We start from the raw sequence: 13,663 nt of genomic DNA on the forward strand, positions 1-13,663 counted from the left end.
TATTTTCCCTACAAACACGATGATTTTACATCCACTAATTAAAGCAATCAGCTCAAGGAAGCAACAAAAGAAATTGGTAAATTTCAAAGATAAGGCTCCAAGAGTATAACCTGAAGATATTAATCCAGTTTTATAACCCACGCAATCCCAGCTTGTCACTGCTTTCCGCAGATGACTCATCCCCATTGCAAATAGCACATAAATCATGTTTCTTTGGAGAATTTAATCATCCGTGTTTATCATTAATTTTAATCTTTCCTTGTTAAACAATGCTCATCCAGCATATTTTCGCAACTGATTTTAACTACTCCTGTCTTGGAGGTGGTTCCATTGATGATTGAAGTAGCAATTTCTAAACTTTAATGCCGAATTTCAGTAGACTAATCCTGTCTTCACCAAGTTTATAGATGACACAGATATGCAAGCTGGACTGGTTACAGCAGCAATTAATTGATTACAAAAATTCTGCAAAATAAACAATAATATCTTTTTAAGATGTCAGTTATAACATCTTGGGCTGGATTCTGCGCCCCGCCACGCCACCTTTCTGCCCCGACCCGCCGGCGGGATTCTCCGTTACACCAGCCGGTCAATGGGGTTTCCCATTGTGGGGCAGCCCCACGCCGTTGGGAAACCCCCAGCGCCGGCAAAACGGAGAATCCCGTCGGCGGAGAATCCCACCCCTTATATTTATTACAGCTGTAAATTATTTTATGGTGCATGATCCTATAAACTTATGATATTAAGCCACTTTTTGCTAATATTGCCAGAAATATCATTCCCCATCTTGTTTGTGTGGAACATGTGAGGAAATTTGGAAAATAGAGAAATAGAATTGATTGGATTGGAAATTTCTCTGCTATAGCAGCCTGAGGCGCTGGGGTATGTAAAACCGAGATAATGTAGCACCATGACTGTTTGATGGGTATTATAACAGCATTACATGTTTGCCCATAGAATCCCCACAGTGCAGAAGGAAGCCACTCGGCCCATTGAGTCTACACCAATCCTCCAAAACCCACCCAGGTCCACTCCCCATCCCAACCCTGCAATCCAATAATCCCACCTAACCTGCACATCGTTTGGCCAGTATGGGGCACTTTGGCATGGTCAATCCACCTAGCCTGCATGTCTTTGGACTGTGGGAGAAAACTGGAACACCTGGAGGAAAGTCACGCAGACACGGCGATAATGTTCAAATTCCACACAGGTCGTCACCGAAGGCCGGAATCGAACTAAGGTCCCTGGCGCAGTGAGGCCAAAGTGATTTAAAACTCCTAACACTTCGGATGGTGTAAAGTGTTAGAGGAAAATAATCGCTTCTCACTCCAGAGTTAGTACTTAAAAAAAAATACCGACGACTTCCGATTGCGGCTATGCGGAGCTAAGTCGCACATTCGGCAGCTCCCGCAAAAAACTGACTTTTGGGCTCTTCAGGGCCCCCAACGGAATTTTTTCGACGTTTCCCGCTGTGGGAAGGAGAGTACAATAGTTCCCCGACAGTATATGGCTTTTACCAGGAGTGGGGCGACTAAAAAAGTGGTGGTGGACCCGAAGAAGGTGCGAAGGAAGAGATACAAAATGGCGGCGGGCGGGAACCAGGCAGCGTGGATGCAGTGGGCGCAGGAGCAACAGGAGGTTATCCAGCGCTGCTTTAGGGAGATTAAAGCGGACATGCTTGAGCCGATGAAGGCTTCTCTCGATAAGCTGCTGGAGACACAGACGGCCCAGGGGGTGGCGATCCCCGAGGCCCGACAAAAGATCTCTGACAACGAGGACGAGATCTTAGGCCTGGCGGTAAAGGTGGAGGCGAACGAGGCGCTCCACAAGAAATGGCAGGAGCGGTTCGAGGAGATGGAGAATCGGTCGAGGCGGAAGAACTTGTGGATTCTGGGCCTCCGGGAGGGGCTGGAGGGGCTGGACATGGGGGCCTATGTGGTCACCATGTTGAACTCGCTGATGGGAACGGGGTCCTTCCAGGGGCCCCTGGAGCTGGAAGTGGCCCATAGAGTGCTGGTGAGGAGGCCCAAGGCTAACGAGCATCTGGTGCGGTTAGGTGCGGTGCTGGTGCGGTTTCATCGGTTTGCTGATCGGGTGTGTGTGCTCAGGTGGGCCAAGAAGGAGAGGAGCAGCAGGTGGGAGAACTCTGAGGTTCGAATATACCAGGACTGGAGTGCGGAGGTGGAGAAGAGGAGGGCCGGGTACAATCGAGCGAAGGCGGTGCTGCACAGGAAGGGGGTGAGGTTTGGCATGTTGCAGCCGGCGCGACTGTGGGTCACCTACAAGGACCGGCACCATTATTTTGAGTCTCCGGAGGAGGCGTGGGCCTTTGTTCAGGCCGAGAAGTTGGACACAGATTGAGGGTCGGAATGGGCGTTTGGGGATTGCGGTTGATATGTTACTTTTTGAGGGGGGGGTACTTTGCTCTTGTTTTTTTCTTTCTGGTTTGGTGAGGGTGGTTAGGGCGGGTTGGACACTGTTTTGGTTGGGTTGGTCAGGGGGGCTCTTGGAGGGGGGTAAGCAAATGGAACGGGTGGATGGCCAGCAGTGTGATGGGGCCCCGCGGGAGAGGGGGAGGCCCGAGTCGGGGGTGAGAGGACTGGGCCTGTAAAAGGAGCTGCTTCAGAGGTGGCGGGGCCGGGTAGGTGGTAAGCGCGGGCTTTTTCCCACGCTGAAGACTGGAGGGGGCGGGGAAGCGAGGGTTGTTACCCGCGCTTGGGATGGAAGGGGGCGGTTGAGAGCCTGCGGATGTTTCCCGCGCTTGGGATGGAAGGGCGAGGTGGAGAGCCTGCGGATGGGGAATGGAAGAGGAGGGTGCGTCACACAGTGGGAGGAGTCGAAGGAGAGGCGGGAGTGGCTGGGGTCAGCAGGAGTCAGCTGACTTGCAGAAGTGCAATGGAGGGAGTAAAGCAGCTAGGAGAGGTCCTAGCCGTGGGGGGGGGGGAATCGGGTTGCTGCTGCTATGGTCAAGGGGGAGCTTGAGCGAGTGGTGGGGGGTTGAGACGGGGGTCTGCCGCCATGGGGTGCGGGCACGTGGCTGGCCGAGGAGCGGTTATGGCTAGTCGGCGGGTGAGGGGGGGCGGGTAGCCCCCTGATCCGGCTGATAACCTGGAATGTAAGAGGACTGAACGGGCCGGTCAAGTGGGCCCGCGTGCCTGAAGGGGCTGAAGGCGGATGTGGTCATGCTCCAGGAGACACACCTGAAGGTGGCAGACCAGGTAAGATTGAGAAAAGGGTGGGTAGGTCAGGTGCTTCATTCGGGGCTCGATGCCAAAAATCGAGGGGTGGCGATCTTGGTGGGGAAGAAGGTGTCGTTCGATGCGTCGAGCATTGTGGCAGACAATGGCGATAGGTATGTAATGGTTAGTGGTAAGCTGCAGGGAGAGAGGGTGGTACTGGTCAATGTGTATGCCCCGAACTGGGACGATGCGGGTTTTATGCGGCACATGTTGGGTCGGATCCCAGATATGGAAGTGGGGGGGCCTGATAATGGGTGGAGACTTTAACATGGTTGGCACTGGATCGCTCCAGGTCTAGGACGGGTAGGAAGCCGGCGGCGGCTAAGGTGCTGAGGGGGTTTATGGACCAGATGGGAGGGGTGGACCCTTGGAGATTTGCAAGGCCGGGGGCTAGGGAATTTTCATTCTTCTCACATGTCCATAAGGCTTATTCCCGGATCAACTTTTTTCTTTTGAGCAGGGCGCTGATAGCGAGAGTAGAGGGTACTGAGTACTCGGCGATAGCCATTTTGGATCACGCCCCGCATTGGGTGGACTTAGAGCTGGGGGAGGAGAGGGACCAGCGCCCGTTGTGGCGTTTGGAGGTGGGGCTGTTGGCGGTCGAGGAGGTGAATGAGCGGGTCCAAGGAAGCATAGAGAGGTACCTGGAGGCCAACGATAACGGGGAGGTCCGAGTGGGGATGGTGTGGGAGGCGCTGAAGGCGGTGGTTAGGGGAAAGCTAATCTCCATTAGGGCCCACAAGGAGAGGAGGGAACAGAGGGAGAGGCTGGTGGGGGAGATGGTGAGGGTAGACAGGAGGTATGCGGAGGTGCATGAGGAAGGACTGTTGAGGAAGAGGCATAGCCTTCAGGCCGAATTCGACCTGGTGACCACCAGGAAGGCTGAGGTGTAATGGAGGAAGGCCCAGGGGGCGATTTATGAGTATAGGAAAAGGCAAGCCGGATGTTGGTGCATCAGCTTCGGAAGCGGGACGCAGCTAGGGAGATCGGGGGAGTTAAGGACAGGGGAGGGAGTGTGGTGCTGAGTGAGGTTGGCATCAATGGAGTCTTCAGGGACTTCTATGAGGAATTGTATCGGTCTGAGCCCCCACTGGAGGAGGGAGGGATGGGCCTCTTTCTGGACGAATTGAGGTTTCCGAAGGTGGTGGAGGGGCTGGTGGCGGGATTGGGGGCCCCAATTGGGCTGGAGGAGCTGACCAAAGGGATAGGGAGAATGCAGGCGGGGAAGGCACCGGGCCGGACGGTTTCCCGGTCTAATTCTACAAAAAAATTTATGGACCTGTTGGGCCCGTTGCTAGTTAGGACCTTTAATGAGGCAAGGGAGGGGGGGCTTTGCCCCGACGATGTCCCGGGACAAGGATCCTCTGCAGTGTGGGTCTTACAGGCCAATTTTGTTGCTAAACGTAGATGCCAAGGTGCTGGCGAAGGTCTTAGCCACGAGGATTGAGGATTGTGTGCCGCAGGTCATCCACGAAGACCAGACGGGGTTCGTGAAGGGGAGGCAGTTGAACGCGAATGTGCGGAGGCTTATGAACATTATCATGATGCCGGCGACGGAGGGGGAGGTGGAGATAGTGGTGGCGATGGACGCTGAGAAAGCCTTCGATAGGGTAGAGTGGGGGTACCTGTGGGAGGTGCTGAAGAGGTTTGGGGCGGGGTTTGTCAGGTGGGTCAGGTTGTTGTATGAGGTCCCGATGGCGAGTGTGGTCACGAACAGGAGGAGGTCTGAATACTTTCAGTTGCACCGAGGGACGAGGCAGGGGTCCCCCCTGCTCTTCGCACTGAACCCCTGGCCATTGCACTGAGGGAGTCGAGGAACTAGAGGGGGTTGGTGCGGGGTGGGGAGGAGCATAGGGTCTCGCTGTATGCGGATGACTTGCTGTTATATGTGGCAGACCCGGTGGGGGGAATGCCGGAGGTAATTAGGATCCTCAGGGAATTCGGGATTTCTTGGGGTACAAGCTCAACATGGGGAAGAGCGAGCTGTTCGTGGTTCACCCAGGGGACTAGGAGAGGGAGATTGGCGAGCTCCCACTAAAAAAGGTGGAGAGGAGCTTCAGGTATTTGGGGGTCCAGGTGGCCAGGAGCTGGGTGGCCCTGCATAGGCTTAATTTCACAAGGCTGATGGAGGAAGAGTTCAAGAGGTGGGACGCGATGCCGCTGTCCTTGGCGGGTAGGGTGCAGTCAGTCGAAATGACGGTGCTCCCAAGGTTTTTGTTCCTGTTCCAGTGCCTCCCTTTGTTTATCCCGAAGGCCTTTTTTAGGCGGGTCAACAGGAGCATAATGGGGTTTGTGTGGACGCGAGGGACTCAGAGGGTGAGAAGGGTGTTCCTGGAACGGAGCAGAGATGGGGGGGGGGGGGGGGTGGCTGGCGCCGCCCAACCTCTGTGGGTACTACTGGGCCGCCAATGCGACGATGGTGCGCAAGTGGGTGATGGAGGGGGAGGGGGCTGCATGGAAGAGGCTGGAGACGGCGTCCTGTGTGGGTACGAGTCTGGGGGCGCTGGCAACGTTGCCGCTGCCGCTCCCTCCAAGGAGGTAAACCACGGGCCCGGTAGTGGCGGCTGCCCTCAAATTCTGGGGGCAGTGGAGACGGCACAGGGGGGAATTTGGGGCGTCAGTGTGGACCCCAATACGGGGGAACCACCGGTTCGCCCCAGGGAGGACAGATGGAGGGGTTTTTGGGGTGGCACAGGGCAGGTGTACGAATGTTGGGAGACCTGTTTGTGGACGGAAGTTCGCGAGCCTGGGTGAGTTGGAGGAGAAGTAAGGGCTCCCCCCGTGGAACACCTTCAGGTACTTACAGGTAAGGGCATTTGCCAGGCGGTAGGTGGTGAATTCCCGCGGGCTGCTGCCACACACAGTACAGGACAAAGTGCTCTCGAGGGGGGGGGGAAGAGGAGAAGATCTCGGAAACTTACCAGGTGATGCAGGAGGAGGAGGAAGCCTCGGTGGTGGAGGTGAAAGGTAAGTGGGAGGAGGAGTTGGGATAGGAGATCGAGGAAGGGACGTGGGCAGATGCCTTATGGAGGGTGAACTCTTCATCTTCGTGCGCGAGGCTCAGCCTCATACAGTTTAAGGTGCTGCACAGGGCACGCATGACCGGGACAAGGATGATCCGGTTTTTGGGGGTGAGGACAGGTGTATTAGGTGCTCAGGGAGCCCAGCAAACCACACCCATATATTCTGGGCATGCCCAGCGCTGGAGGAATTTTGGAAGGGCGTAGCGAGGACGGTGTCGAGGGTGGTAGGATCCAGGGTCAAACCAGGCTGGGGGCTTGCAATATTTGGGGTGGCAGAGGAGCCGGGAGTGCAGGAGGCGAAAGAGGCCGGTATTCTGGCCTTTGCCTCCCTGGTAGCCCGGAGGAGGATTCTTCTTCAGTGGAAGGACGCGAGGCCCCCAAGCGTGGAATCCTGGATCAACGATATGGCGGGGTTTATTAAGTTGGGGAGGGTGAAATTCGCCTTGAGAGGGTCGATACAAGGGTTCTTCAGGCGGTGGCAACCGTTCTTAGACTTCCTGGCATAATGGTAGACATTGGCCAATGGCAGCAGCAACTCGGGGGCGGGGGGGGGATTACTTTATTTTTGTTTATTTACACTGGGGGATCTGAGGGGGTGTATATATTTGCTATTTTGGCTTTGTATTAAGTCGGGGTGTTAATTTATTATTTATGTACAGCGGGGCGGGGGTATGGAGGGTTGTTTTTTGACTGTTTTGTATTTAACCCTGTTGGGTTACTTTTTCATTTTGTTATTGATATTCTGTGAAAACCTTAATAAAAAATTTTTTTTTAAAAACCAAGTACCAGTCTCAAACGGGACACCACCACACACGACGCCCCAGGGGTCTCCCTTCCCGACCCGAACTGATCTCCAACATCACTCCTCCTTCACAGACTGCGCTCCCCCCCGCCCCCGAGTTGTCTAAACCACTTACCTTTAAATTGTCCCTTTAAGCACTTCTTTATGACAGCTAGGGCGAAATTCTCCCCCAACGGCGCGATGTCCGCCGACTGGCGCCCAAAACGGCGCCAATCAGACGGGCATCGCGCCGCCTCAAAGGTGTGGCTCCGCATCTTTGGGGGCCGAGCCCCGACATTGAGGGGCTAGGCCGACGCCGGAGGGATTTCCGCCCCACCAACTGGCGGAAACGGCGTTTGTTGCCCGCCAGCTGGCGCGGAAATGACATCCCCGGGCGGCGCATGCGCGGGAGTGTCAGCGGCCGCTGACAGTTTCCCGCGCGTGCACAGTGGGGAGAGTCTCTTCCGCCTCCGCCATGGTGGAGGCCGTTGCGGAGGTGGAAGGGAAAGAGTGCCCCCACGGCACAGGCCCGCCCGCGGATCGGTGGGCCCCAATCGCCGGCCAGGCCACCGTGGGGGCACCCCCCGGGGTCAGATCGCCCCCAGGACCCGCCCACGCCGCCTTGTCCCGCCGGTAAATACCTACTTTAATTTACGCCGGCGGGACAGGCAATTTTTCGGCGGGACTTCGGCCCATTCGGGCCGGAGAATTGAACGGGGGGGCCCGCCAACCGGCGCGGCCCGATTCCCGCCCCCGCCCAATCTCCGGTACCGGAGACTTCGGCAACCGGCGGAGGCGGGATTCACGGCGGCCCCCGGCCATTCTCCGACCCGCTGGGGGATCGGAGAATGACGCCCCTAGTGTCCTAAAATGGGGACGCTTCTTACCACTCTGCTCCCCAGTTCTTCCACCCCGATGCAGCCAGCGGCGCATTTCACTGATGCTGTCTTACCCAGCGTAAGTGAGGAAGGTTGGGCGAGACGGGGGCTTTGGAATCTCAGTGGAGATCAGTCCATCGAGAGTGGCAATCAGTGGGAGGTTGCCACTCCCGTTATGGGCCATTGGAACCATAGAGAATGAAAACATTAATAATTAATATGAAACAAATAAGTAGAGTAGTATTTAATTTCCCTGGTTATAGTTGGTATTTTTAAAATTTTAATATTGTACATCCATTTTAAAAAATATATATTTTATTCAAGTTTTCAAACACAATTTTTTCCCTTACAAATCAAAAAAAAAGGTTACATGATAACTGCAAAATAACATTGTTTAACTAACATGGTAAACTAACCAAATAACACAAAGTAATACTCCCACCCGCCCCCTCTCCCCCTCCAAAAACCCAGACAATTTGCCTCTCTCCCCCCCCCCCCCCCCCCCGGGTTGATGCTGCTGGCCATCTATCTTCCCTCTAACGTTCTGCTACGTAGTCGAGGAATGGTTGCCATCGTCTGGTGAACCCTTGAGCCGATCCTCTCAGCGCAAACTTCATCTGCTCCAGTTTTATGAACCCTGCCATATCGTTTATCCAGGCCTCCAGTACGGGGGGGTTTCACTTCCTTCCACATGAGTAAAATCCTACGCCGGGCTACTAGGGACGCAAAGGCCACGACATCGGCCTCTTTCGCCTCCTGCACTCCCGGCTCATCCGCTACTCCAAATATAGCTAACCCCCAGCCTGGCTTGACCCGGACCTTCACCACCTTCGAGATCACTCCCGTCACTCCCCTCCAATACCCCTCCAGTGCCGGACACAACCAAAACATATGTGTGTGGTTCGCCGGGCTTCCCCCGCACCTCCCACACTTGTCCTCCACTCCGAAGAACCTGCTCAACCTTGCTCCCGTTATGTGTGCTCTGTGCAGCACCTTAAATTGGATCAGGCTAAGCCTGGCACACGAGGAAGAGGAATTTACCCTGCTTATGGCATCAGCCCACAAACCCTCCTCAATCTCCTCCCCGAGCTCTTCTTCCCATTTTCCCTTCCGTTCGCCCACCAGCTCCTCCCCCTCTTTTCTCATCTCCCGGTATATCTCTGACACTTTGCCCTCCCCGACCCACACCCCCGAAAGCACCCTGTCCTGGATCCCTTGTGTCAGGAGCAGCGGAAATTCCTTCACCAGTTGTTTCGTGAACGCTCTCACCTGCATATATCTAAAGAAATTTCCCCGGGGCAGCTCATACTTTTCCTCCAGCGCTCCCAAGCTCGCAAACGTCCCGTCTATAAATAAATCTCCCACTCTCCTGATTCCTACCCGATGCCAACTCTGGAATCCTACGTCCAGCTTCCCTGGGGCAAACCTATGGTTGTTCCTGATCGGGGACCACACCGAGGCTCCCAGCACACCCCTCTGTCGCCTCCATTGCTCCCAGATACTTAATGTTGCCGCCACCACTGGGTTTGTGGTAAAAAATTTTGGGGAGAGCAGTAGTGGCGCCGTCACCAGCGCTTTTACACTCGTCCCTTTGCAGGACTTCATCTCCAACCTTTTCCACGCCGCTCCCGCTCCCTCTATCGTCCATTTACGAATCATCGCCACGTTGGCGGCCCAGTAGTAGTCGCCCAAATTCGGCAACGCCAGTCCCCCTCTGTCTCTGCTACGTTGTCGAAACCCCCTCCTTACCCTCGGGGCCTTCCCTGCCCACACGAAGCTCGTGATGCTCCTATCTATTTTTTTAAAGAAGGCCTTAGTGATCAGTATAGGGAGACATTGGAACACAAATAGGAACCTCGGGAGGACCATCATCTTAATTGCCTGCACTCTGCCCGCCAGTGACAGCGGCTGTCCCACCTTTTGAAATCCTCTTCCATTTGTTCCACCAACCGTGTCAAATTGAGTCTGTGTAAGGTTCCCCAGCTCCTGGCTACCTGAATCCCCAGGTATCGGAAGTTTCTTTCCACTCTCCTTAGCGGTAGGCCATCTATCCCTCTACTCTGGTCCCCAGGGTGTATCACAAAAAGCTCACTCTTTCCCATGTTAAGCCTATATCCCGAGAAATCTCCAAACTCCCTCAATATCTGCATGACCTCTGTCATCCCCCCCCCACTGGGTCCGTCACATACAGCAGTAGGTCATCCGCGTGGAGTGACACTCGGTGTTCCTCGCCCCCTCTAATCACGCCTCTCCATTTTCTGGAGTCTCGCAGCGCTATGGCCAGTGGTTCAATTGCCAATGCGAACAGTAATGGGGACAACGGGCATCCCTGTCTTGTTCCCCTGTGTAGTCGAAAATACTCCGACCTTTGCCGACCTGTGACCACACTTGCCGTTGGGGCCCCATAGAGGAGTTTAACCCAGCTGACAAACCCGTCCCCGAACCTCCTCAGCACCTCCCATAGATACTCCCACTCCACCCTATCAAATGCCTTCTCTGCATCCATTGCCGCCACTATCTCTGCCTCCCCCTCTGCTGGGAGCATCATTATCACCCCTAATAGCCGTCGCACGTTGACATTTAGTTGTCTCCCCTTTATGAACCCTGTCTGGTCTTCGTGCACCACCCCGGGACATAATCCTCTATCCTCGTTGCCAGCACCTTTGCTAGCAACTTGGCGTCCACATTTAGCAGTGAGATAGGCCTACAGGCACTGCAGCGGATCTTTATCCCGCTTCAAGATTAGCGATATCGTCGCCTCCGACATTGTCGGGGGTAGGGTCCCCCCTTCTCTGGCCTCATTAAAGGTCCTTATCAGCAGCGGGGCCAACAAGTCCACATATTTTCTATAGAATTCCACCGGGAACCCATCTGGTCCCGGGGCCTTCCCTGCCTGCATGTTCCCCAGCCCCTTGGTAACCTCGTCCACCCCAATCGGCGCCCCCAGGCCTTCCACCTCCTGCTCCTCCACCCTCTGGAACCTTAATTGATCCAAAAACTGCCGCATCCCCTCTTTTCCCTCCGGGGGTTGGGACCTATATAGTCTCTCGTAGAAGGTCTTAAACACTTCGTTTATCTTCCCTGCTCTCCGCACCGTGGCTCACATTTCATCCCTAATTCCCCCTATCTCCCTCGCCGCTCTCCTCTTTCGCAGCTGATGGGCCAACAGGCGACTCGCCTTTTCCCCATATTCATATCTCATCCCCTGTGCCTTCCTCCACTGTGCCTCCGCCCTCCTTGTGGTCAACAGGTCGAACTCCATCTGGAGTCGTCGCCTCTCCCTGTATAGTCCTTCATCCGGGGCCTCCGCATATTTTTTATCTACCCTCAAAATCTCCCCCAGTAGTCTTTCCCTTTCCTTGGCCTCTATTTTCCCCTTGTGGGCCCTGATGGAGATCAGCTCTCCTCTGACCACCGCCTTTAGTGCTTCCCATACTACTCCCACTCGGACCTCCCCGTCGTCACTGGCCTCCAGGTACCTCTCGATACATCCCCGCACCCTTCCGCAGACTCCCTCATCCGCCAGTAATCCCACATCCAGTTGCCAGAGTGAACGCTGCTCCCTCTCCTCTCCTAATTCCAGGTCCACCCAGTGTGGGGCATGATCTGAAACAGCTATAGCTGAGTACTCCGTTCCTTCCACCCTTGAGATCAGTGACCTTCCCAAAACAAAGAAATCTATCCAGGAGTACACCTTTTGAACATGGGAGAAGAAGGAGAGCTCTTTGGCCATCGGCCTAACAAATCGCCACGGATCCACTCCCCCCATTTGGTCCATAAACCCCCTAAGCACCTTGGCCGCTGCCGGCCCTTTTCCGGTCTTAGATCTAGATCTATCTAACCCTGGGTCCAACACGGTGTTGAAGCCCCCCCATTATCAGGTTTCCTTCCTCCAGGTCCGGGATACGTCCCAGCATCCGCTTCATAAATCCCGCATCATCCCAATTCGGGGCATATACGTTAACCAACACGACCTCCATTCCCTGCAGTCTGCCACTCACCATCACATATCTGCCTCCGCTGTCTGCTACAATGTTCCTAGCCTCGAATGTCACCCGTTTCCCCACCAGTATGGCCACCCCTCTGTTCTCTGCATCCAGCCCTGAGTGGAACACCTGTCCCACCCATCCTTTCCTTAACCTAACTTGGTCCGCCACCTTCAGGTGCGTCTCCTGAAGCATGGCCACGTCTGCTCTCAGTCCTTTCAAGTGCGCGAACACTCGGGCCCTCTTAATCGGCCCATTTAGGCCTCTCACGTTCCACGTGATCAGCCGAACTGGGGGGCTGCCTGCCCCCCTCCCCTGTCGACTAGCCATCACCCTCTCTGGGCCAGTCCCACGTCCCGGTTCCGCGCACCCACCCGTTCCCCAGGCGGTGCATTCCCGTCCCGACCACCTTTTCTTTTACCAGTTCCTCTTCGATCTCTGCAGCAGCAACCCAGTTATACAACCCCCCCCCCCCCCCCCCCGCTAGATCCCCATCTAGCATGCTCACTCCCCCCATATTGCTTCCGAAAGTCAGCTGACTTCAACTGACCCCGGCTTCTCCCGCTCTCTCCTTGACCCCCCCCCCCCGTGTGGGAAACTCCCATCTACCTTGCGCCTATCTTCCCGCCATCATCTTTCTGGCGCGGGAACAGGAACAATAAGCCCCGTGTTCTCTAGAGCCGTCCCGCCCCTCGTGGCGCCGCTCCCTCTGCCGCCCCACTCCTATTCCCCATACCCGCCTATGTCTCTTCTTCCCCCCCACCGGCGCCCACATTTCTCAGTGTCCCCCCCCCCTCCCCAATTTACATCTCTATACATCAGCATTGTATATTTCCTCCAACATCAGTCCCTCAGTTCTGATCCAGTTTCTCGTTTTTAATGAAGGTCCATGCTTCTTCCGCCGTTTCGAAGTAGTGATGCCTCTCCTTGTGCGTGACCCACAGTCGCGCCGGCTGCAACATCCCGAACTTCACCTTGTGTAGCACCTCCTTGGCTCGATTAAAACTCGCCCTCCTTCTCGCCACCTCCGCACTCCAATCCTGGTACACCCGTACCACCGCATTCTCCCATCTACTACTCCGTACCTTTTTGGCCCATCTCAGAACCACCCCTCTGTCATTGAAGCGATGAAATCGCACGATCGTCGCCCTAGGTGGTTCTCCCGCCTTTGGTCTCCTCGCAGGGACCCGATGGGCCCCTTCCACTTCCAAGGGGCCCGAGGGGGCCTCAGCTCCCATTAGCAAGCGTAGCATCGTGCTCACGTAAGCCCCGCCGTCCGCTCCTTCCACTCCCTCGGGGAGACGCAGGATCCGAAGGTTCTTTCTCCGTGATCTGTTTTCTAGGACTTCAATCCTTTCAATGCACTTTTTGTGGAGCGCCTCGTGCGTCTGCATTTTGACCGCCAGGCCCAGGATCTCGTCCTCGATGTCCGTCACCTTCTGCTCCACCACGCGGAGCTCCATCTCCTGGGTCCTTTGTGTCTCCTTAAGCCCCTCAATTGCTTGTAGCATCGGGGCCAGCACCTCCTTCTTAAGCAGCTCCACACACCGTCTCAAAAATTCGTCTTGGTCCGGTCCCCATGTCGCCTGGGCTCCCTCCGCCGCCATCTTGCTCCTTTTTCCTTCTTTCCTTCTGTCCTCGAGGATTCTTCGCGATCTGGCCGCCACCGCCGATATTTTTCTTTTTCGTGGGGGGGACTCCCTGTTGTCTCACCCCACACCGGGTTTCATCCCGAAAAAATTTCCCGTTGGGGCTC

The 13,663-nt window shown here is 55.4% G+C and overlaps 1 protein-coding gene across 10 annotated transcripts in view; it reads left to right on the plus strand.

Annotated features, from left to right (window-relative positions):
* The window catches only part of pam (peptidylglycine alpha-amidating monooxygenase), a 445,162-nt gene that overhangs the window by 311,188 nt on the left and 120,311 nt on the right, over window positions 1-13,663 (plus strand). The window lies entirely within an intron of this gene.

The sequence above is a fragment of the Scyliorhinus torazame genome, chromosome 9 (genome assembly GCF_047496885.1).
Source record: "Scyliorhinus torazame isolate Kashiwa2021f chromosome 9, sScyTor2.1, whole genome shotgun sequence".
Lineage (NCBI taxonomy): Eukaryota > Metazoa > Chordata > Chondrichthyes > Carcharhiniformes > Scyliorhinidae > Scyliorhinus > Scyliorhinus torazame.